The sequence below is a fragment of the Musca domestica genome, unplaced genomic scaffold (assembly GCF_030504385.1).
Source record: "Musca domestica strain aabys unplaced genomic scaffold, Musca_domestica.polishedcontigs.V.1.1 9, whole genome shotgun sequence".
Lineage (NCBI taxonomy): Eukaryota > Metazoa > Arthropoda > Insecta > Diptera > Muscidae > Musca > Musca domestica.
This window is the reverse complement of record NW_026712435.1, coordinates 11937107-11964611: the sequence shown is the minus strand read 5'-3', so window position 1 is coordinate 11964611 and position 27505 is coordinate 11937107. Positions and strand designations below refer to the sequence as shown.

Sequence of the window (27505 nt, the reverse complement as noted above, 5' to 3'; positions counted from 1 at the left end):
ATCATTGTTCATAACCTTAAATTGTAATATTTCAAAAAATCTCGTTGCATTCCGCTTCTATGCATTAATTCAGATAAATTCCAACCTTCTTGTAACATTTACAACTACTTGTGCCATTTAGGTACAAATTTCAATAATAATTTCAACAAATCAAAACTATAGATTATAAAAATTGTACAGCATTATTTAATAATTGTATACCCTGCGCCAGGGTATGGAGGGTATATTAAGTTTGTCATTCCGTTTGTAACACCTCAAAATATACATTTTGGACCCAAAAAAGTATATATATTCTTGATCAGCATAAAATACTATGTCGATTTAGCGATGCACGTCCGTCTATTCGTCTGTGGAAATCACTCTAGCTTCCGAACGATAAAATTGAACTTCAGGTTGATAAAATTTAACTCAAATGTATATTATGTCTGAAGGACTTTTGGTATTGAAAATGGGTCATGAAGGTCCCCGTTTTGGTATAGCCCCCAATATGATGGTATGTCCCTATGTTCGGTATTTTGTGATTTTAGCTACATTATTCACCGGATTTTTTTCAAGTTTCGCATTTGAATATTGTAATGGCCTATGACAAAAGTTGCCTAATACCCTTCACCATTTGGAACAAATTTGGAAATTTTCAAAAAGAAACCGTTAAAAATTCTTTTAAAATCTTAAAAATACCGAATAGAGGCGTTATATTGGGTTCTATACGACGTGGACCTACATAGGCATTGTTGTCATAAGCCATTACCATATTCAAATTCGAATCTCGAAATAAACGGTGAATAATGTAGCTAATATCACCAAAATACCGTACATAGGAAGGTAACGTTATATCGGAGCTATACTTAGACCTGGATTTACATAGACAATGTTCTGTCTTAGGCTGTAGCATCCATAACGAACTTCAAATACGACATCTCAAACAATTTCGGTGAGTATTGTACCTAAAATCGTCAAAATACCGAATATAGGGAAGTACTGATATATGGGACCTATACCTGCATAGAAAACTTTTTGTCATAGTCTGCAGTATCCATTACAAACTTCAAATACCAAATTTGAAACAGTACCGGTAAATAATGTCGCTAAAATACCGAATATCTGGAGGTACCGTTATATGGGGGCTATACGAAGAAGTAGATCAGCACAGACGACTTTCTGTATTAGGTTGTAGTTTTCCTTTGGAACTTCAACTACCAAATTTGAAACAATTTCGGTGAATAATATCGCTAAAATCATCAAAATACCGAATTTCGGGAGGTACCGTTATATGGGGGCTATATGAAAACATTGACCTATATGGCCCATTTATAAACTTAACCCTCCAAAGTATGGTGGAGGGTATAAAAAACATTAAGTTCAGCCAGCCGAACTTTAATACCCTCCAAAACGGGAACGTATATAAATTTTTATACTTCAAGGATTGTCATCTACCAAATCTTCTTAAATACCGAATTAGAACCGATTTCGTAGGTAAATGTGACTAGGATTATCAAAATACTGAATTTCAGTGGGTATCGTTATATGTGTGCTAAAACGTGGAACTAAATATTCAATGTTCTGCCACCGGTGCTAGAGCCCATTATGAACTACAAATACCAAGGTTTAGACAAATCCGTCGAAAAGAAGTGGTACCAAAACATGGACCTATAAAAACAATGTTCTGCTACCGGGGTAGAAATCATTGCGAACTATAAATAGCAATTTTAGACAAATCCGTGGAACAATGTGGCAAAAATCGTCTAAATAACGAATATCGAGAGGAACCATTATATGGGGGCTATACAAAAATGTGGACCTCTAAATACAGTGTTTCGCCACCAAAGCTAGAACCTATTATGACCTACAATTACCAATTTTTAGACAAATCCGTAAAAAAATGTGGTGAAAATCGTCAAAACACCGGATATCGGAAGGTACCGGTATATGCGGCTATACCAAAACGTGAACCGATATATCTGATACCAACCATCCTAGACATAATACACATTGCTGTGCCAAATTTTGAAGGTCTACGTCAAATAATGTGGGCTGTATCCTTTTGTGGATTTTAAGACAATTCCATTAAAAAATGTGGCTAAAATCATGAAAATACCAAATATACCTTTGCATGGGGGTTGCACGATATTGTGGACCTATATAGACAATTCTATTTCAGTGATTACAATAGATAGATTAACCCTATCCATAATCGTCTTAGAATTTTATTACCGAGTTACAAACGGAATGGCGAACTTAATATACCCAAAGTATACTTAATAAGCCCGTTATTTGACAAAAAAAAATATTTATTGGATATATTCAAAATGTCTATAATCATATCATAACGAGGACATATATAGAGTATTTTCACAAGAGTCTAACACCCTGTACTCTGCTCTGAAAATAAGGACCAGCACTGAGTCCGTCTAAAATTGTCCGTGGTCTGAGAATGAATAATGAAAAGCGAATATACGTCATATTTTAGAATAGACAATATCTACGATACCTGACCACATAGAACCTGTTTGGGGGAAACTCTTAAAAAGCGACTGCAATAAAAGAAGATCCATTCATTCAGATCCTCAATATTTAGCTATAATCTCAAAAACTCGAGGTTTTACAAATTCCAAAATTTGGCACTATATTTTGTATTGTGGGGCCAACGCATTATGAGGCCAACAATATGATTTTGAGGCAAACATTTTTTGAAGTTAGTTATTTGAATGAAAAAGTAATGGAATTAGGTTCATAACACTTTCAAAAACTCGAAAACGAAATATATACAATCTGGCAACAGCTCCCGGCCTTATGCCGAGTTGTTAAAGATGCCATATTTTCATTTGAAAAGTTTAACTGCATCCTCCAAACGATCTTTCTGGAATTTGTCGTTTAAAGTGGAACTCTATTATTATACCCTACACCACATAGTGGTAAGGGTATTATGTCTTTGTGCATTTGTTTGTAACATGGAGAAGGAAACGAGATAGACCCATAGTTACTTTTGAGAAACTTCATAGAATCACTTTCTGAGTCGATTTATGCATGTCAGTCCGTCCGTCCGTCCGTCTGTCCATGTATTTTTGTGAACAAAATGCAGGTCGCATTTATTATCCGATTGAGATGAAACTTTGCAAACAACATTTGTTTGGCCCAAGGACGAACCCTATTGAAATTGGTGAGAATCGGACCAAATTTAGATATAGCTCCCATATATATCTTCATCCGATTTCGGGTTAAATGTGCACCAAATGGCCACTATCAGTCCAAATTACCTGAATTTTGGCACACCCAACCGAGTTCGGCCTAGAAGCAAGTATATCAAATTTGAAGAAAATCGATTCAGATATAGCTATAGCTTCCATATATATCTTTCATCCGATTTGATCTTTAAGTCCCTCACATTCCTACTATGCACTTCACAACCGTTATATTTGGTACCAGGTATTAGATGGAGCACAGAAATAGCTGTTTTAAATTTTATCGAAATCGGTTCAGGTTTGGATATAGCTCCCATATATATCTTCATCCGATTTCGGGTTAATTGACCACCAAATGGCCAATATCAGCCCAAATGGCCCGAATTTTGACACATGTGACCGAGATTAGCAAATACAACAAATTTGGAGAAAATCGGTTCAGAAACAGCTATAGCTCCCATATATATGTTTTATCCGATTTGGTGTTTAAGCCTCTCACATTCGTAGTATGCACTCCACAAGAATGATATTGGTACCAGATATAAGATACAGTCCAGAAATAGCTGTTAGTAATTTTATCGAAATCGGTTCAGATTTGGATATAGCTCCCATATATCTTCATCCGATTTCGGGTTAATTGTGCACCAAATGGCCGATATAAGTGCAAATGGACTGAATTTTAGTACGTCGGACCAAATTCAGCCTAGAAGCAAGTATATCAAATTTAGTGAAAATCGGTTCAGATATAGACATAGCAACCATATATATGTTTCATCCGATTTAGTGTTTTAGTCACTCCACAACCGTGATATTTGGGACCAGGTATTAGATGGAGCACAGGAATAGCTATTTTAAATTTTATCGAAATCGGTTCAGATTTGGATATAGCTCCCATATATATCTTCATCCGATTTCGGATGATTGACCACCAAATGGCCGTAATAGTATCAATTTTGGTAAATCCGACCGAAACCAGCTTAGAAGCAAGTACACCAATTTTAGTAAAAATCGGTTCAGATATAGCTATAGCTCCCATATATATATTTCATCCGATTTGGTTTTTAAGTCCCTCACATTCGTGATATGCACTCCACAGGAATGATATTTGGTACCAGATATCAGATAAAGCCCAAAAATAGTTTATTTTAATTTTAGTAAAATCTGTTCCGATTTGGATATGCCTCCCATATATATCTTCATCCGATTTCGTGTTAATTGTGCATCAAATGGCCAATATCAGCCCAAATCACCTGAATTTTCGTACATAAGACCGAATTCAGTCTAGAAGCAATACGTCATATTTGGAGAAACCCGGTTCAGAGATAGCTATAGTTCGTAAAATGCACGATAGAATTAGATAGATTTTGATTTTGTACCAAATATCTCATAGAGCTCTGAAATGTCCTGTATAAACCTTTTTACGAGAGCTCTACTAAATATGCATAGTGGTGTAGGGTATCATATAGTCGGCCCGGCCCGACTTTTGAGCTTTCCTTACTGGTTTTTTTTATTGTAGTTTGTCCATCGACCATGTGAGCTGATCTAACTTTAATCCACGCGAACTTGCATTCTACACAGACCAATAAAACCAGAGAGTTGGGTTCTTTTTCGTAACCATATCTGTATAAAAATGTAGAAAATTCTAAAATTATATTTTTTATTGTAGTTTGTCCATCGACCAATTTTCAGGCATTTGAGCTGATCTAACTTTAATCCACGCGAACTTGCATTCTACACAGACCAATAAAACCAGAGAGTTGGGTTCTTTTTCGTAACCGTATCTGTATAAAAATGTAGAAAATTCTAAAATTATATTTTAACGAAATCGTTCTATTACACGTTCACAATGTATGACTTTGAGTGGCGATATTTTTCATATTGCTTGATAAGAAGTAACATGATCAAACATGAATCATTTTATGGTATACTTATAATAAACATTATAAAACTAACAGCGTGAATGTTCGGAACTGGGAAGAAACCCTCGAGCAGATGTGTAAAAAACAGAATGAAAACAAAATATTTTCAAAAACACTAATGTGCATGCAGATCGTTTTATTTGTAAAATGAATATTTCAGTTCATTCATAAAAAATACAGCCACCCAGCAAACAATTTTTAAGATGTCAGCATTTACGCAATATGTTTGACATTTTTCCGGAACATCTATCAAAAACTTGATCTAAGGTCTAAGGAAAAATCTTTTACCACCGCAGGAAACTATTTAATATTCTCCTTTTCTTTGATTTAAAGAACGTAAGTATTTGTTGTTGCACAGTTATGTTTCCATTATTTTCGTTTTAGAGTGTGACCAAAATAGGTGCATTCATGTCTCTAGATCTCTTTTTTTCCTGTCCAAAGAAATAAAATGTTTCATGTGAGACAACACATTTTTTAAATTGTTTAAAGGATTTCCGAACAAACCTCTGATAACTTAGTCTGAACTCTGAAAATTTGGTTTGCAGAGTTGTCTACCAATCACACACACATCATATCATAATCAAAGCTATCTGAACAATGTGCAGTGGGAGACTAAATGAAGACAGAAACATTGGGGGGGGAAACCGCCACCCCAATGAAAGAGAATACAAAACTGAATGCAAAAAAATAAAAACCCTTCACATCTATGAAGTGAACGTAAACATCGACAATGTAAGTGAACACTGCACGCCGCAAACTTGCCGAGATGTAATGGAATCTGCTGAACAATAGCTATGGAATGTTGAAAAGTTGAGTTGCAGAGCATGGTGAGATAGCCAAAAACAATAAAAGAACAGAACAGACTCCGCAACATCTTTCTAATAAAATAACAATCATCAATGTATTCATAATCGTCGATTTCAAATACAAATTGAGTGGATTTACGTCGACAAGAACAACAACAAGCATTCAGCTTCCATTTTTTATACACATACATGCCCTTAAGTTTTCACAACTTTATGTGTGTATACTTCAAATTTATTGTATGGACTATACGGAAAATTAATTTTTCATGTACGAAGGTACAATTAATTTTTCATTTAACAATGAGTAATCTTAAAAATGTGAAGTACATACTTCCAGAAACACCTACTTATATCAACGCTACTACGCAATTTTAATTTTTATACCAAATATCCTTCAACAAAATACCCAGAGGCACGAAATTTAGTGATTCCAGTACATTTGTTACACATCTAATCCGAATTTTCAAAAACCAGCCTTATTACACATTTTCTTATCTAAAAATCTTATTTCCAAATTTTAAGATTCCAGTCCTATCGGTTCATCCAAATCCAAAATCCATTTCCATTGTACCAAATCCAAATCCATTGTACCAAATTTAGTACCATTTAGTACACATAAGTACGAATTTCCAAAGCTCCCTAACAACACACTTATATTGACCCTACTTCTCAAGCTTGATTTCCACTCAAAATTTTATGTTTTTAGCTCCAACCGTTCACATGATACGAAATAGTACAAAGTATTGTATATTTTAGTACACGAATTTGTAACTTTAGCCGTTTCGTCTGGGCATCTAAATGATTAAGTCAGCCAGTCAATTAATTTACTCTTTTATTAAAATAGATTGTTAATAATATCTTTGGTAGGTGTGGTACCAGGGGGAGTAGACCAACATATCTCATATTTATATTTGATCTATGGTTGGCCAGAGTTGGCCAGTATTGTCCATTTTCACCACCGTTCAAGCACTGATACAAATAATAGGATTTGCAAAGTTTAAATAAAATTGCATGAATTTTTTCTAAGCAAATTTTGTCCGAAAACTTGAATTCCGGCAAATAATGTCGCCAAACTCATCAAAACGCCAAATAAAGGGAGGTACTGTTATATGGTACCTATGAGAAAACGTGGGCCTGCATAAGTAACTTTCACAGTCTGTAGCACCCATTTCGAACTAAATTTGAAACATTTCTAGTGGATAATATCGTTTAAATCATCAAAATATCGAATGTAGGGAGGTACCGTTATATGGGGGCTATACAAAATGTGGGACTATATATCCCGGTTTCAATACCCAAAGTCCTGAAGACCTAACACACATCTGAGAAAAATGTTATCAACCTACTTTGTTTTGTTCGGAAGCTAGGGTGATTTTTACAGATGGACGGGCATCAATAAATCGGTATAGAATTTTATGCTGATATATACATTTTGGGGTTTAATATGTATATATCGAGGTGTTACAAACGGTATGACAAACTTAATAGACCCCTGGTGGAGAGTAAAGAAATATTATGGTGTAACAAGTTTGAACGGAATCGGATACTCCCTTCCAGGAATCGAGCCAGACTGACAGTAAGATGGACATAGCTAGAGCGATTCCAAGTATCCAAAAACAGAGTTTGTCCAAATAGACATACAGGGTGAGATAAAAAAACTGCATTTTAAAAACTGAATTTTAGAATAAGTTTAGATTTGTTCTAATTGGTCACCATTTGCACAAATTATGGCCTTGAATCGGCCAATGAAACCGTGACGCACTGACCGAATGTTACTCTGCGGTATTTTGGTCCATTCCCGGCGAAGCGCTTGCTTGAGGTGTTCGACACTTTGGTATTTTCAAATGCCAACCTTGCTTTCCAAAATACTCCAGACACAATAGTCCAACGGATTGGTATCCGGAGATTTTGCTGGCCATTGTGCGCTGGACATGAAGCGAGAAACCTCATTTTGTAACCATTCTTGGATGGTGCGTGCTGAGTGCGATGGTGCTGAGTCCTGTTGGAATGTCCAAGGTCTGCAGCAAAAATGTTTGCGTGCACAAGGCTATAATACGGCCTTCAGAATATTTTCGCGATAATTCACGATCATTTTGTTTGTTTACAAAATGCTGGACATACCATAGTATTTTGTTGTATACCATAGGTATACCATAGTATTTTGTTGTTGCAAAATGTTCAGGCTTAATCCCTTTATTGTTATTTTTATACAAATAACGTTTGTTTATTAGTGGAGAACGGTGATAATGTTTACCAGGGGGTAAGGCAGTAATACCTTGGTTTCGGAAAGAGCCGCCAATCCTCATCACTTCCTTTCTTTTTTGTCTGGGATATTCTCCCCAGAAGTTATTTTAAAAATAACTTCTATGACAAAAAAATTGTGTACCCAAGTGACGAGGTCGTAAGCTCAATAGAAGAGGAGCCAAAAAATTAAATAAAACTAAAATTCTTTTGGAAAATCTTCTAAATCTTACAACAGCACTTATAAACATTAACATCTTTCTTCACTTGTTATGCTTTCGTTCTACCTGAACGAAGTAGCATAACCATGTAAGTTGGTTTTGTCCGTTACAACAAAAACTCCTTCGTCGACTGTGCCTGGTCTATTAATAGAACAGTGTTGGCTTTTACAAAGAAACAGAAAATGTTTCTTTTCTTACACAATTTCAAAGAAATTGTCTTCATGACCACACAACGCCTACACCTTCAAATGTACTGACCCAACTTATGGCTTTTTTAATTTTGCTATGTCTATAATTGAATATCATCATAATATCATAAAACAAGTAATAAAGCTGTAAGTTCGGCCGGGCCGAACTTTGAATACACTCCACCATTTGGAACGAATTTGGCAATTCTGTTAAAATCTTTAAAAATGCCGAATGTAGCTGTTATATTAGGGTCTATATGACGTCATGGGCCTGCAAAGGTAAAATTTGTCATAAGACAATTTTCTGTCTTTCTGTCTAAGACAATTTTCTGTCTTAGCTGTAGTATCCATTACGAACTTCAAACACCAAATTTGAAACAATTCCGGTGAATAATGTCGCTCAAATCATCAAAATACCGAATGTCGGGAGGTCCCGTTATATGGGGGCTATAACAAAACGTGGACCATTTTCAATACCAAAAGTCCTGCAGATATAATATACGTTTGAGTAAAATTTTATCAATCTATTTCAATTCTTTCGGAAGCTATATTTATTATAGAATTTTATGCGGATCAAAAATATATATACTTTGTTGGGTCCATTCTGGTTGCAAATGGTCTAAAATGTATATTTCGAGTTGTTACAAACAGAATGACAAACTTAATATACCCTCCATACTATGGTGGAGGGTATAAAAAAACTTCTGCCTTCCCAAGTTCTCCCCAATATATTTCTTTTACAATATTTTTTCCGCGGAATTGCCTTGTTATAATAGTTACCATTATACTAACGACTTTTTATATAATATTCTGTTTCAGCTTATTCACAACAAAAAAAAATAAAACTGTGCAATTATATTAGTCTCGTAAGCAAGTCTTTTGAGAATTTAACATCGCTCATGTCCATTATAATCTCTTTAGCCTGCTAAAGTATTTCTGAATTTTTCAACTTCAATTTTTATTTAGTTGTAAGCGATATGTCGAAGCTTACACTGTCGTTCATTTTAATATTCACAGTGCACATTCAATCGGAATCAATTTATCATGTTGTGGAGAAACTCCAGGAAGAATTCGATATTTATACCTTGTTACACTTTGCAAGCAACGGAACTGTTGATGCCTTCAATTCCCCAAATATACCTCAAGTGGTCATCGGAAATGAAACAGCCACCGATTTGAGAGGATCTCAAGGACAAAGGGTCTTGAGTTTCATTCGACTAGATGAAATTGGTCTCGGAGAGTTGAATGAAATCATTAAACCTTCGTTACTGAATCTCCATTTGGCCGATATTCTATTTTACACCAATACAACTTGGTCAGAAGCAAACGAATGGCAGTGGCTTTTTGAGTGGTGTTGGGTGGAAGGATTCTGGCGCATCTTGTTAATGAATGAGGTGGATCAGTTTCTGTCCATGGATTGTATACCGGAAATGAGCATAAAAAGTGTAACTCTCAATGAGTATCTTGCCATGAGAAAACATCGGGTCAAAAACCTACAGGGATACCCCGTGAAAGTGGCTGTCGGTCACAGTCCACCGCGTGTAAGCGCCTTCTTCGATGATGAGGGGATTTTACAATTGGGAGGCTTCTATGGTACCATTGTAAACATGTTCATTGAACAATTCAATGCCTCGATGGACTATGTGCTAATGCCAAATATGTCCACATATTCCGTCCTAAGTTGCATAGATTCTATTTTGGAACAAAGTTCGGATATTTGCAGTGATGCCATTTTGTATGGCAATGGCATTGAAACCACTCGGCCGCTGTACGTTGTATCGAGCCATTTGGTGGTGCCCTTCGATAAGCCCCTGGAAAATTACAATTATTTTCGTAAGCCGTTCACCATTGACGTGTGGTTTTGCATTTTAATAACTTTCGTATCGACCGTCGTACTGCTGATGTTAATCGAATACAAGGAGTATGGCCATCTGCGCTTGGTCAATAGTATCTTTACGACATTTTCGAGTCTGATAGGCGGCTCGTTTAGTGTTGAGCATTTTTCGGACAAGTACCACTATGGTCTGGAGACAATTTTAATTTTTAGCGGTTTCATGCTCTCCAACTACTATTTGGCTGTTCTATCGTCTCTATTACTTACAAAAATCTATGAGAGAGAAATAGAGAGTATACAAGATGTTTTGAGTCACAACCTAACAATTATGACCACCGAATTCCAGCAGTATGTTTTGGAGGTAACTAAGGCACCGGAGCAAATAAGGCAGCAGACGGTGGTCTTCTCCGAGGAAGAGGCTGTGGATAATATGCGAAAACTAAATACGGAATATGTTTATTTTGGAATAAATGCCGAAATCGATTTCTTTCTGTATCAGCAGAAATACTTGTCTCGACCCCGAATGAAGAAATTGGCAGATGAGGCGGTGACTACCGACATTGGTGAAATTCCAATGCGTGCCTATTGGCCGCTGCAGGATCTGCTCATGTCCCATATGGAAAATGTCTTCTGTAGCGGCATAATAATGTATCTCGAGACGGAAACTTTTGAGGAGGGCATACGTCGAGGCGATATATCCTTTATACCGAACCGAGATTTATATGTTGAGCCTTTGTCATTGGAATATTTCGTTTTGTGTGGATTACTTTTGGCCGGCGGTTATTCGTTGTCCGTGTTGTGTTTTGTGGTAGAAATTATTGTTTACAAATATCGTGGAAAGAAATAAAAAGAGCTATATAGAACAGAATTTCATAATCTATTTTAATATATGGAACTTAAATAGGGCTATAATTTATCAGGAAACGATTTGGAATTTCGTACTAGAACTGTACCAAAGGTATTAAAAGATATTGAATGTGATACCCCTTGTTTTTGACGATCCAGTAGAGCTAGAACTCTTAAACTTCAAATGGAGGTCACTGATGAAGTGTATGATGGATGTAGCAAAGTGTTCTCGGAAATTCGTGTTATAAGTGTACGAAAAGTACCAAAATGTACTACACTTAGTAAATTTGGAATCATATTAGAGCTAAAGTAGGATTGGGATATTGAGGTAGTTTTCAAAAATTGTACATGTATATGGTACAATTTCGATTTCAAAAGAGCTATATAAATTTTCACTTATATGTACTAAATGTTACTTAATTTAGTACAAATTGGAATTGTGGTGAACCGATAGAACAGGAATTCTGAAATTTAGGAAATAAGATTTCTATAGGATTGTATGATTGAGGTATGTAGGTAATTTGGGAAATTGATACAAATGTGTAGTAAATTTGGTACAATTTACATTTGTGTGAACCAATAGGGCTGGAATCACGAAATTCGGAATTAAAATTAATGCCGGAGTATGTCAGAGTTATGTAGAAACTTTTGTAAATTTCAGATCTTTTTCTTTCAATTTTGGAGAACTTGTAGAGCTGGAGTCCTGAAATTTGGAATTAGTTTTGGAAATAAATTGTACAAGAGTACAAAATTGATTGTACGGATAGAGTTAGATTTCTGAATTAAGATTTTGGGGTTAGAACTGGTGTTTAGTGTTGGGATGGAGGTGGTTTTAGATGTACGAAAAGTACTAAATGGTACTAAAATTTGAATTATAGTCGATATTGGTGTTGGTCAATATTGGCGGCAGGGGTAAGGTAAGGCTGGCCTTTTGGAAATTCGTTATAAAAGTGTACTAAAAAGTACTAGATTCGTATCTTTTGGTATTTTTGAGTGGATATAGCTAAAATCTTGATATTTCGTAAAACTTAAGTTTGTGAAGTGGGTGTTTTTGGAAATGTGTACTAAGTGTAACAACTGTACTTAAATCGGTACAATTTGGTTTGAGCTGAAAATTGGGGTCTCTGTTGGTGGCTAGGGTTGAGATGAAGAGTTATGTTTGGAAACTCATTCAGCAAGCATACGAAAGGTACTAAATAGTACTAAATTTGATATTGCGTGCACGGATTGTGCACTGTTAGTATGTGGTATTGACATTTGGGGGTGGTAAAATGAACAAAATGGTACTAAGTTTGGTATTTGGGGAAAACATTGATTTGGAAGTCTAAAGTTTGCCAGCAGAATCACCTTTTGTATGATTTGGTTGGTTTATTGGTATTTGGAGAAGGAATATACATGGAAATCTGAAATTTTGAATGAGAGTCTTTGATGTTGTGGTGGATGGACAGGGTAAAGGTTTTTTTCGAAATACGAACAATAAGAGTACCAAAAGTAGTGAATGCACGATTGCACGAGTGAGGGGATGAACTCTATATTCACATCAGATATCTTTTTAAAATAATAAGGGATATAAATATTGAAAATTCGGTGGGTTGATATCTATTACCTTTACACCAGATTTTGTCTCAATAGACATATTGGGGTGTGTGAAATTCGAAAGGAATCGGATGCTTACTTCGCATCCGGTACCAGGAGGAGAGAGCCGATATATCCCATTTTCACAACATATCTTATCTTAGTAGAAATATTATAATATGTAAAATCTGAAGAGAATCGGGTGCTTATTTAGTATTTTATGAGGGATATAATAATTCAAAATTTTGACCCGTTGTGAGGGAGATACCAGAAGGAGGAGTCTGACATATTCCATCTTTAAACATGATTATTTTTTAATAGAAATATTGTGATGTGCCAAGTTTGAAAATAATCGGATCTTCGTTTCGCATTTTATGAGCTTCATAGTTATTCAAAATGTTGGCAGCTTTGTGGGACAGGTGCCAGAAGGAGTGGATCTTCAAAACAGATCTTGTGATATTAATAACATTGTGAAACTTGAAGAAAGTCGGATGCTTATTTCATATTTGATAAGTTATAAATATTAATAATTTTAATCCTTTGTGTGGTTGATATTGTCCATTGTGGTCGATATTGTCTATTTTCGCACTTAACATAGTTCTGATACAAATATTGGGACTTGCAAACATTTAACGAAAACTATGACCTTTTGTGGGGGGAGGAACCAGAAGAAAAAATTCCGTCGAAAAATACCGCTCCAATGAAACCCATTATATGGAGGCTATACGAAGACGTGGTCCTGCATAAGTAAGTTTTGTCATAGGCTGTAGTAACGATTCCGAACTTCAAATACGAAATCTGAAACAATTACGGTGAATAATGTCGCTAATATCATCAAAAGACCGAATAAAGGGAGGTACCGTACAAAGACGTGGTCCTGCATATACAATTTTCCTTCAAAGATTGAAGTAGCCATTGTGAACTTTAGATACGAAATTTAAAACAATTCCGGTGAATAAAGTCATGAAAATATCGAATATCATGAAAATATGGAATATCTGGGGGTATCGTTATATTGGTGCTATACTAAAACGTGGGTAATGTACTCAAAAAGGAACCCTTTTGTGGTTTTAAAGACAATTACATTCGAAAATTTGGCTGAAATCCTTAAAATATCGAATATCGATGGGTACCGTTATAGGGTGGCTATTCGACATCGTGGACATATATATAAAACACCGAGTATCGGGGGGTAACGTAATATGTATCTTCTAATTTGACATGTCTGCAGACAAAAGACAGATCTGTGCAAAATTTTAGTTTCCTATCATAATTCGTTTTGACTCTACCATGATTACAACAGACAGACGGACGGACGGACGGAGAGGTCTAAATCGTTTAAGAATTTTACGCTGATCAGGAATATATATACTTTATTGGATCTAAAGTTATTATTTCGATGAGTTGTAAACGGAATGACGGATTTAATATACCCTCCATACTATGTATGGTAGAGGGTATAATAAAGTTGGAATGTGCAGGACCAATATTTTTATGCGTGCCCAAAAAGGGTATTCATAAACAACAATTCATTAAATTAGACGACGTGGCTAGCCTAAATTTTCCAAAAAACTATAGTAAAATTAAGTTTAGTTATATGATTAGAGCATATGAGGTTAATTTACAGAAATAGCGCTTCGATTCATAGAACTTTTCCTACATGCACTTCACGAGTAGAGTGGGTATATTTCAAATCATATTACAATTTCATATATGTTACACGTTTTCCTTCTAGACTCATTTTACACATGCCATATACAATAAAATACAAATAATTACTATCCAATTTGCTGCACTTATTCTGATTTCAAAATTTCATTGAAAACCATTTGAACTCTTTAGGGAAATTCATTACAATTTAGTCTGTACATAAGTACCACAGCACGAAAACAAGTCGCTTTAAAAAGCGGACTTTCATTTCAGTTTGCAAGCGACGATATGATGAAGTACATACTTCTTTTGATTCTCATTCGAATAGAGGACATACAGACCGCTTCAATAGTTCAAGTAATTGAGAAAATACGAAAGAATTTGATATTTATACTTTGCTTCTCTTTGTAAGTCATGATGCCACATCTGAGGCCTTGGATAGTCCAAGTCTGCCACAACTGGTTGTGGTTAATGAAACAGCCAAGGATTTGCGAAGATCGCAAGGACAGAGGGTTTTAAGTTTCATTCGACTAGAAACAACGGGCCTGGCCGAATTGAATGAAATCATAAAACCTTCTCTAATAAATCTTCATTTGGCTGATATTCTATTTTACACGAATTCAACATGGTCCGAGGAGACAGAATGGCAATGGCTATTTGAATGGTGTTGGTCGGAGGGATTCTGGCGTGTCCTGTTAATGAATGACGCCGCTCAGTTACTCTCCATGGATTGCATACCGGAAATGAGCATAACAAGTGTTACTCTCGAAGAATATTTCGCAAAGAGAAAACATCGCCTGGTTAATCTGCAGGGTTATCCCGTTAAGGTTGCCGTGGGTCACAAGCCACCCCGCGTCAGTGCCTTTTTCGATGACGAAGGAAATTTGCAAATGGGCGGTTATTATGGTCACATCGTCAATATGTTTGTAGAACAATTCAATGCAACAATGGACTACATCATCATGCCAAACATGTCCTCATACTCGGTATTGAGTTGCATAGACTCGATTCTGGAACAAACTTCGGATATCTGCGGTGATGCCATTTTGTTTGGCAATGGCATTGAAACCACGCGACCTCTACACGTTGTCTCCAGTCATTTGGTGGTGCCCTTCGATAAACCTCTGGAAAATTACAATTATTTTCGTAAGCCGTTCACCCTCGACGTTTGGATATGCATTGCAATTTCGTTTGTCTCTTCGGTGGTTTTGCTGCTGATAATCGAATACAAGGAATATGGACGTTTACGTTTGGTCAATAGCATCTTCACAACATTCTCCAGCTTTATATGTTCTTCGTTCAGTGTAGAGCATTTGTCGCCAAAGTATCACTACGGTTTGGAGACAATTTTAATTTTTAGCGGTTTCATGCTCTCCAATTACTATTTGGCGGTATTGTCATCACTTTTGCTCACGAAAATCTATGAAAGAGAAATCGATAGTATTCAAGATGTCTTGGACCACAACCTAACAATTGTAACCACCGAATTCCAGCAATATGTTTTGGAAGTAACTAAAGCCTCACCGCAGATAAGGCGACAGACCGTAGTTTTTTCCGAAGAGGAAGCCGTGGCTAATATGCGTAAACTGAATACGGAATATGTATATTTCGGCTTAAATGCCGAAATCGATTTTTTTCTCTATCAACAGAAATTTTTGTCTCGACCTCGAATGAAGAAACTAGCAGATGAAGCGGTGACCACCGATATTGGCGAAATTCCAATGCGGGCCTATTGGCCACTGCAAGAACTACTTATGTCTCACATGGAAAACATTTTTAGTAGTGGCATTGTAATGTATCTGGAGACAGAAACATTGAGGATGGCATACGCCAAGGTGACATAGCCTTTATACCCAACAAAGATCTTTCGGTTGCGCCCCTGTCGTTGGAATATTTTGTTTGTGTGGTTTACTTTTGGCTGGAGGTTACTCATTGTCATTTATGTGTTTTATAACTGAAATAATTGTTTATAAATATTGTGGTAGAAAATAAGGGGATCAAATGGTTTTATGCCAACCTCTTGGAAGTTGGAGGTAATAAAACGTATGATTTAATGTACTCGTGCTTTTATTTAATGGCCTTGCCGATCTTTTAAAATGGGATAGTATCAATTATACTTAAATCGTTTGTGTCGGAAATGTCACAAATTTTGGGTTAGTTTTATATTTTGACGTTTAAAGATAAAAAAAGGTAAAGGTAAATCCTCAACTAGAAATTTTCTGAAATTTGGCATTCTGAGATTTGATATTTAGCTTTGTCTAATAATAGAAAAAAAATCTACGAAATACAGACAGTGGTGTAACATTATTATTAGGCGACTGTTAAAAGCTGAAGCTTTGCAACTTTGTACGAGGATCATACGTCATGCGCCGGGCTGATATAAGGTGAAACAGTTGGAAATTCGTACTCCAAGGGTTCGATAAAGACCGCAAGATACATATTTTACAATACAAAATATGTATGTGTCTCATTAATGGGATTTTTCAGGAACCCATTCTTTAAAGGTACAAAAGTATTACAACTAAAGTGGCCAAAAAATGGCACATGAGCTGGAAATATCGCAATATTCCATTCGGCAAATATTGAAAACTGAGCCAATGAAATTCCCAAAATTCCACCGCAACATGAAGAAAATAGACTCAAAGTGCTAAAGAGGTGCTTCGCTTGGTCGAAAGTGGTGAACTGCCGAATTTGGGTTTCTCCGATGAGTCCAGCAGTTTGTAAACAAACAAAATGATCGTGTTTACTTGCCAAAGAGGTCAGCTGAAAATGTGCACCTGCGGTTGGCAACCAGAACTCAAGCACCGGTCATGGTGATGGTGTGGGCCGCCATAACAGCCGATGGTCGCTCTCCGCTCGTATCAATCGACCATGGCATCAGAATAAATGTAAAAATTGTGGCGTTTGACTTTGTTGCATTTTTATACCTTCCACCTTGGGAAGGAGGGTATATTAACTTTGTCATTCCATTGTAACATCCTTAAATATTCGTCGTAGGCCCCATAAAGAATATATATTCATAATCACCATAAAATTCTAAGTCGATTTAACGATGTCCGTCTGTCTGTCTGTTCGTCTGTCTATTGAAATCACGATACAGCCCACACTATTTGACGTAGAGCACCAAAATTTGGCAGAGCAATTTGTATTGTGTCTAGGATGGTTGGCATTGAAAATGAAATATATCGGTAAACGTTTCGGTATAGTCCCCATATAACGGTACCTCCCTATATTCGGTATTTTGATGATATTTGTCACATTTTTTGCGGATTTGTCTGAAAAATTGTATTTGTAGGTCATAACGGATCCTAGTTCGTGTGGGGAGACATTGCATGTGTAGGTCCACGATTTGGAATAGCCCCGATATGAAGGTACCGGGATTTGGTACCCCCATTAGGGGTTCTAGCTCCTTTGGCGAAACATTGTATGTATAGGTCCACGTTATTGTATAGCTGCATATAACCGAATTTCCCGATATTCGGCATTTTGATGATTTTTGGCACATTTTCCCATGAATATGTCTAAAAATTGGTATTTGTGGGTCATAATGGGCTCTAATGTTTCCTTTACCCTAAGGTGGAGGGTATTAAAAGTGTGGCCCGGCCAAACTTACTATTTTTTAATTGTTTTACCTCACCCTGTGTACTCTACTAAAATCAAACCCAGAGTTGTAGGCTAGGTCTGAAAAGACTGCATAATACACTTCAATTTTGCTGAGAACCTAGTTATTGTAATTTTAAACGAATTGAGAAAGGCGATGAACTATCAAGAAAGGGCTCAAAGTAAAAAATATAAGTTTCTACATACTGGGAACACAATGTGTGTGTGGTACAGCTCATTCGGGCTTAAATTGTAACAAAAGAATCAAATGACCGCACAGTTATATGTGACTATACCTTTACAACTCAAAACATCAAGTTTAGATAACTCTGTTGAAAATCGTCAATATACTGCAAATTGTGAGTTACCATTATATAGGGAATGTACAGGCAATTTCACATTTCATGTCATAGGAAAATTCCGAATTTGGTGTTGAAAAATGCAGCTAGAATCAAAAAAACGTGGGCCACTACATTCAGTTATATGCTAGAGAATGCGACGTCTATTACGAACGCTAAATACCAAGTTTAAGATAATTCCGCTGAAAAAAAAAAATCAGCTAAAATCATCAAGGGGCTGAATATTGTAAAGTACCTTTATATGGACAACAAGGGGTGGATCTGCACAGGAAATTTTCTGTTAGAGGAAGTAGTAATCATTACGAACTACAGATACCAGAAATAATTTTTTGAAAGCCAACCCAACCTAAAGACCACAGGTCTGCCGGTACAGTTATACCTACGAGAGCAATACCAAAACGGAGACCTATATATCCCATTTTCAGTACTAAAAGTCCTGCAGACCTAAACACAGTAAAATTTCAACAACCTACTTATTTTGGTTACAGGCCACACGGGCAAACAGACGGACGAAAATAGCTAAATCGACATATCGTTTTGCTGATCTAAAATATACATGTATACTTTGTAGAGTCGAGGTGTTACAAACGAAATGACAAACCTAATATACCCTTATATTTTACTTTTTGGTGTTTCTGGTGAGTATTATGAGGTGCTGCAAATTTTAATTTAATTTTAATTATATAGTAAAAATATATACTCTATTCGGAATAAATTGTACATTCGCATGAATTACAAAATCACTAAGTCTCATAAGTACTTTATACTTTAGCATCGAACTTAAGTCGCAATGGCACTGCCTGAAAAATGCAGCTATGGCGGAAATGGTTTAGCACGATTATTTAGCAACTAAAAATCTAATTTGCTTTGAGAATATGTCTCAACTCCTCGATGAGTCTGGCGGGGCCGATTTTATGATACCCTACACCACTTTGCTAATTTAGTAGAGCTCCACATAACAATTAAAAGTTTTATGAGAGAATTCAATCATACACGCTATGATTATATTTATAATTTAAAGTTCATAGGACTAAACATGCCGAAGCATTTGTATCTGTTAAATTCGGATTTGTATTGCCCATTTGGTGCAAAATTAATTTGAAATCATATAAAGATATATATGGGAGCTATATCCAAATCTGAACCGATCTCGATAAAAATTGGCAAAGGTATTCTGAGCTGTATTTGATATATTTCCCAAAATATTGTTGTTACAGATTACATATTACGGCTGTGGGTAATAAATACAATATTTATGGGAGCTATAGCTATATCTGAACCGATCTTCACCAATTTGGCATACTACCTTCTAGACTCAATTCGGTCGCATGTGCCAAATTCCATCCCATTTGGGCAAATATTAGACGTTTGGTGCACAATAAAAGGTAAATCGGACGATGTTATATATGGGAGCTATATTCAAATCTGAACCGATCTCGATAAAATTTAGCAAAGGTATTTCTGAGCTGTATTTGATATATTTCCACAAATATTATTGTTACGGAGTGCATATTACGGCTGCGGAGGACAAAAATAACAAATCGGATGAACAATATATATGGGAACTTGTAGCTATATCTTAACCGATCTTCACCAAATTTGGCATACTACCTTCTAGACTCAATTCGGTCGTATGTGCAAAATTCCATCCCATTTGGGCAAATATAAGACTTTTGGTGCACAATAAAAAGCAAATCGGACGAAGATATATATGGGAGCTATATCTAAATTTTTACCGATTATCCCCAATTTCAATAGGGTTCGTCCTTGGGACAGACGGACGGACTGACATGCATAAATCAACTCAGAAAGTGATTCTACGGAGATCCTCAAAAGTGACTATGGGTCTATCTCGCTTCCTTCTCCATGTTACAAACAATTACACAAAGAGGTAGGGTATTAAATCATAGCTCAAAATATTTCAAATAAACTGATATCAATCAATTAAACCTATTTATGCATTTGTCTGCATGTACCTAAATAGCCAGATATAATTACATCCAATATCTTATAATTCCATTTAATTCATAAGCATTTCACTTACCAACATTGTTGCAGCTTTTGTCATTTCGAACTGGTGCTTCATCCAATTTTGATGCTGTTGCTGACGACATTTCTTGTGACATTGACGGCAAAATGTTTTCACTCTTGATATCCAAAATAAACAAATTGTCTTTCTATCTGCAATTGCAACACGGCGAATCAGTGTCTGTATCTCTTTGTGGCAACTTAGTATGACGATGTATTTGACGGTTTTAGATGTGCAGACGTTTTTTTTTTTCTTTCCTGACAACAGCGCCTCTATGTCTTCTGAAATAGAAACGAAAATTGTGAATTGATAATAAATATATAGAAAACCAATGGCCTACATAGTTTGTATTTGGTTTGTAAATAATCCAAATTTACGTAACGCAAGTTTGGGGAGAGAGAGCAGTAAATGGGAAAATGCTCGACAATTCAACGAATTGCAACGAAAAATTAAAATCTGTTAAAATCTTAAAAATACCGAATATAACAATTATCTTAGGGTCTATACGACGACGTGGACCTGCCTATGCATTTGAATGCGAAACTTGAAAAGAAAATAATGTAGCTAAAATCATCAAAATTCCGAAATAGGAAGGTACCATTATATGGATGATATACAAAGACGTGGACCTGCGCAGATAATTTTCTGTCGCAGGCTGCAGTACCCATTACGAACTTCAAATATCAAATATGAAACAATTCCGGTGAATAATGTCGCTAAAATCATCTAAAAATTAATATCGGGAGATACCGTTATATGGGGCTATACGAAGACGTGGAACTGCGATTTTCTGTCTTAGGCTCTAGTATTCCTTACGAACTTCAAATATCAAATTTGAAACAATTCCGGTATATAATATCGCTAAAATCATCAACATACCGAATATCGGGGGGTACCTTTATATGGGGGCTATACGAAGACATGGACCTGCACAGAATTTTTTTTTTTTTTTTTTTGTCTTAGGCTGTACTATCCATTGCAAATTTTGAATACCAAATTTGAAACATTTCCGGTGAATAATGTATATTAAATCACCAAATACCGAAAAAGAGAGTTACCATTATATGGGGGCTATATCAAAACGTGGACCTACATGGCCCATTTTCAATACCAAAAGTCCTGCAGACATTTGAGTAAAATTCTATTAACCTACTTCATTTCGTTCGGAAGCTAGAGTGATTTCCACAGACGTAAATCGATATAGAATTTTATGCTGATCTTAAATGTATATTTCGAGGTGTTACAAACGAAATGACAAACTTAATATGGAGGGTATGGTGGAGGGTATAAAAATGTCAAATGAGACAGATTAATAATATACGCATACACTTTACGCAGCGGCATAGGCAGAAATTCATTTTGAAATAATTTCGCGTATTCTATGTAAATACACTGGTGGCCAAACTAAAGCAACTTAAATCGCAAAGACAATAAATGTCCTGTAACTTTTACAAAAACAACAAATCGTAATTATTTTTCCAGTTTTAAATGAGGGGTTTAATTCCCTTTCAAGAAACTAAAAATAAAAATACAAAAATAAGTTTGAACGAAAAATAATATGTGGAAAACTAAAATGACCCAATTTTTGCTTGGTCAAAACTAAAGCAACTTTTGATTTTATAACCCTCAGCCATATGGCTACAGAGGGTATATATCATTTGATACGGCCAAAACGTGCCTAGTCGAAATAACGGTTTTAGACCCTAGGTCTCTTTGGACCAATCCGTTTCAGAACATTTGGAGTCGATCTAGCGATGTCCGTCCGTCCGTCCGTCCGTCTGTCTGTCTGTCTGGCTGGCTGGTGCGCACGATAACTCTCGAAGGGAGTATCCGATTTGGTCCAAATTAGCTACAACGTAATATTTTTGTCAAACTTAGATCGAGTTCGGAGATGGGCAATATCGGTCCACTCCTTCTGGTACCTCCCCCACAAAAGGTCGAAATTTTCAAAAAATATATTTTTTGCACAGGAAGAGAAAGGATAATCCGAATTTGCTCCAACTTTGCAAATCCTAATATTTGCGTCAGTGCTAGGTCAGGTGTGAAAATAGGCAATATCGGTCCACTCCATCAAGTACCTCCCCCACAAATGGTCAAATTTTGAATAATTACAACTCTCATAAAATGTTATGTAAGAGTCCGATTGTCTTCAAATTTCACACATCCCAATATTTATATTAACCCAAGGTCTGGTGTTAAGATGAATAATATCGGCCCACTCCTTCTGGTACCTCCCCCACAAAAGGTCGAAATTTTCAAAAATATATTTTTGCACAGGAAGAGAAAGGATAATCCGAATTTGCTCCAACTTTGCAAATCCTAATATTTGCGTCAGTGCTAGGTCAGGTGTGAAAATGGGCAATATCGGTCCACTCCATCAAGTACCTCCCCACAAATGGTCAAAATTTTGAATAATTACAACTCTCATAAAATGTTATGTAAGAGTCCGATTGTCTTCAAATTTCACACATCCCATATTTATATTAACCCAGGTCTGGTGTTAAGATGAACAATATCGGCCCACTCCTTCTGGTACCTCCCCCACAAAAGGTCGAAATTTTCAAAAAAAAAAAAAAAAATTGCACAGAAAGAGAAAGACTAATCCGAATTTGCTCCGACTTTGCGAATCCTAATATTTGCAACAGTGCTAGGACAGGTGTGAAAATGGACAATATCGGTCCACTCCATCAAGTACCTCCCCCCACAAAATATTGAAATTTTGAGTACCCATGAAGCTCATAAATCGCCAAATTAACATCCGATTCATTTAGACTTGGCACATCTGTCGAAATATTTATATCATATTTTGGGTCCGATAGGAAATTGGCAATATTGGCCCATTCCTTCGGGATCTGCTCCATAGAGGGTCAAACGTTTGAATAACCTTAACACTAGTCAAAATATATTTAGATAATCGAACATAGGCTGAGGGTATATCTCTTGCGGCAATACCGACTGATACTTTTTAACTTGTTTATTTTAAAATAATTAAATTTTGGCAAGTAGTCGATAACATAACCAGTATTTTTGATAGCAGCTGCACACCTACGAGGCATTGAATCTATAACACGCTCAATTTGATCCTTGGGTGTGCTTTCCCAGGCACCCCGAATTCTTTAGAAAATGTTGTGCTTATTTATTTCCGAATCTCTCTTGATCTTCCTATCTACGATACTCCAAAGGCTTTCTAAGGAGTTTAGGTCAGGTGATTGTGCCGGTCATAACAAAACATGAATTTTTGACTCCCGCAACCAATATTTGACAAGTTTTGATACAAGTTTGGGATCATTGTCATGCTGAAACACACAAATCAGCCCAATATTTTACTCAGCGTAAGGGAACAACGTGATGTCTAACACATCTTTGTAAACAAACGGATCCACAACTTCCTTTATTTTATGGATAGACCCAAGTCCATAGAAAGAAAAATAGCGCCACGCCATTTTTGACCCTCCCCCATGCTTCACTGTACCTTTGCAACACTGCGGCTTGAGTCCTTCATTTTTTGGTCTTCTCACCGTAAAATTTTTCACGTCTGAGCCTTTAATATTAAACGTAGACTCATCCCAGAAATAATGTTTTTTCCATTGAGCTTGATTCCACTTAATATTATCGTTTCCGAAAGCCTTTTTGATTTTTTCAGATATAAATGGTTTTTTGATGTCTTACGGGCACGCAGACCAGCTGCCACTACTCGTCTACGCACTGATCTCGAGCTTATATCCAATGATTGCTCTCTCACCAATCCTGTTGAACTCTTAAATAGTTGTTTTTTATTTCTCTCACAATTTGTGGATTAGTATGGGCTGAAGTTCTTCACGGCCTTCATCCGTTATGGACTGTTACTACTGATCCAGTTTCAAAAAACCGACCTAGTGCACAGACGTAATTATGAAATCACATAAATATTTATGAAATATTTCTCGGAAATCATTTTCTGTGATATGTTGTTTTGATAATCACTGATAATTTGCTGTTTTATTCAGGTCAGTATTTGTTTCTAGCCATTTTTAAATTTTTTTTGGCAGTACTTAAAAACGAAAAGAAAAACATATACTGTTGTAAAAAACTTCTCAAAAAGGATTTATGACAAGCGAAATTGTCGAAGGAAGCAAAAAGCGATAAATATCACAGTAAAAACCACTGAAATTGCAGCGGTTATATGAATGTACCACAGAGTTGCTTTTGTTTTGTCCAAGCCAAAATCGGGTTATTGACTTTACCAAACATAATTTTTTACATAAAAATGAATTTTGGTTTTATGTTTTAGGTTTTTAAAAAGTGAATAAAGTACCTAATTTAAAACAAGAAAAACTTTCTCATTTTCTTAATTTTTGAAAAAGTTACAGGGCATTCATTCTCCTTGTAAATTCAGTTGCTTTAGTTTTGGCCACCAGTGTATATCCAAAATACTCCCCTTAGTTTATGGGACGATATTTCGTGATGTTGCAAACGGAATGGCAAATCCAATTTACCTCCGATCCGAGCTCCCATACATATGTTTCATCCGATTTGGGGTTTTAAGTCCCTCACGTACGTAATATGACCTCCACAAGAATGATATTCGGTACCGGAAGCCTTATGGAGCTCAATAATCTATGCCAAATTTTATCAGATTAGGATATAGCTCACATATTCCTTTATCCCATATCAGGTTTGTTGTGCACCAAATGCCTAATATCAGCCCAAATGGACTGAATTCAAGTACAATAGCCCCCATATGCAGGGTGAGATAAAAACTGCAACAAAGTCAAAAGCCATACATTTTATTTATTTATTATTTTTTTTTTTTTTTTTTCAATTTTATTGAATGAAAGCAAAAAATGTCAGAAATGGCATCAAATTTTAGAATAAGTTTAGATTTGTTCGAATTGGTCACCTTTGGCACGAAATATGTTATAATGATGGTGGAAATCGGACCATTTCTTCTGGTACCTAGGGTTCAAGACTTTGAAAAACAAATCTCTTCAATTTTCTCTTCAAATTTCACACATCCAAATATTTTTGCTAACACAAGATCTGTTGTGAAGATTATATGTATCTGTCACAAATTCCAGTACTTATATCTGTCGTAACTTGGGAAACAAGTCGGCGATTATTTACAACTTGATATATCTAAGTATTACCCTTAACCAGAAATCTACGATGAATATGGATTTTATTGAAATTAATGATTTCGCACAAAATTGGATATCCTTCCTTGGATTTCCTTCAAATGTTTCATATATCAAAATTTTGATCTGTATTAGATGAAGAATGAAAATGGAATGTCGGTCCGCTATATCTATTACCTCAAGCATATTTCCACATTTTCCAGAAATTTTGAATAAATTATAGGAAGTAGTCGATATCGACAAAATTGGGCACGTTGCAGTCAATATTGGCCAACTGCTTCGGAACCTCCCCCTCTGGAGGTATAGATCTGTCTTCAAAATCAATTGATACTATTTTACTTTTTTAAAATTTCGACCTTTTGTGGGGAGGTGCCAGAAGGAGTGGACCGATATTTCCCATATCCGAACTCGATCTAAGTTTGATAATAATATTACGATGTTTGGACCAAATCGGATACTCCCTTTCGAGAGTTATCGTGCGCACCATCCTGCCAGACAGACGGACGGACGGACATCGCTATATCGACTCCAAGCGTCCCAAAACGGATTTGGTTCAAAGAGACCTAGGGTATAAAACCGTTATTTCTACCCAACCTAGCCATATGGTTGAAGATATAAAAACTCTCTGCAACTATTCTCATTTATTGAACTTATTATTGCATAAACGGATAAAATTCATCCGCAGACACACTTATTATGTATCTCGAGGACTGCCAGAGTATTATTTGATGCAAGTTCTAGCCTCAGTTTCAACTGAGACCACTGTACTTGTTTCCCTTTATATATAAATTTTGACATATATTTCGCATTAGCACATCTGATAGCTAGATATTCACAACACGGACGCACAGCACGCGTCAGTTTGTAAAGTGTTTCTGATACGCTTTTCTGTCGCACAGTTTTGTTTATTTATATTTTGTTGTTGTTATTATTGTATGACAGATGTCCTCAAATATTTTTCAGACACTCAGTTCTAAATATTTCCACTTCACTTCAAACACATATGACTTTTTTACGAAACGCATTCACAGATAAAAAAAAGTCGTCCACAGATAAACACTGTCGCACAGTACGTAGATATGTAATTTCGTTCATCTGAATGTCTTCCCTTCACTTCCAAGGCAAACCAAATGTTGAAAAAACAAATACTATTTCAGCAATTATTTGCAACCGCCTGCTGTGGATGTTTTGAAAAAAAAAAACTGAAAGAACCGGCAAACAAAGGGCTTTACCGCAAGGCCGCATCCAATGGTTGGATAAAAAAAACTAAATTCACATTTTTATCTCCTGATCATATTAAATATCATTCATTATTATTTTTTCAGTAGGTATTATTTTTTGTTTTTTTTTTTTTATATACCGCTCAGATGTTCGCCACGCTTAACAATATATAGCCGCACCAACACTAACACTTGTCCCGGCACCGGCTTTTACATTTCGGCCATATGTTTTTAACGCTAGACCGTATTACGTTTACGTTATTCGTGTTATTTTGTTTTGCTCACTTTTTGTTATGAAATATGCCTGCACAGGTGTGTGTGTGTGTGTAATAGAGTGCGTATGAGTATTGTTTATGTGTACGTGTGCGCTCTCGCGTTTGTTTGTTTGTCTGTGTTATGGCAACCAAATGAACCCTTCAGTGCAAAGTGCATTCAGTTATTTATTCGTTTGCCATAAAACACGCTTTTTTCAAAGTACCGTTCGCAACTGAGCTCGTTTTTTAGGCGAGCAAATACTTTTATAGATTCGCCAAGTTTCCAACTGGCACTTGTGCAGTATTTATTTAGCTTTTTTGTTGCTGCTTCTTTGTATTTTTTGTTAGTTCTGGGTTCTCTTGCTGTTCTGTTAGTTGGCTCCTGTTGTGTTTCTTCCTCTTTATATGTTGTGTTTTTTGTTGTTGTTTGTTGCTTGGTTGTTAGTTTTGTTCAAAAGGTTATGTGAGCT

General features: G+C 36.1%; 1 protein-coding gene across 1 annotated transcript in view; it reads right to left on the bottom strand.

Annotated features, from left to right (window-relative positions):
- The window catches only part of LOC101895129 (protein rhomboid-like), a 114148-nt gene extending 87085 nt beyond the window's left edge, over window positions 1–27063 (bottom strand). The window contains exons 1-2 of the mRNA XM_020035463.2: window positions 26922–27063; window positions 20463–20728 (exon numbers count right to left, since the gene is read on the bottom strand). The gene's annotated coding sequence lies outside the window, so the exon portion shown is untranslated. The remainder of the gene's footprint in view (window positions 1–20462; window positions 20729–26921) is intronic.
- Between the last annotated feature and the right edge of the window lie 442 nt (window positions 27064–27505).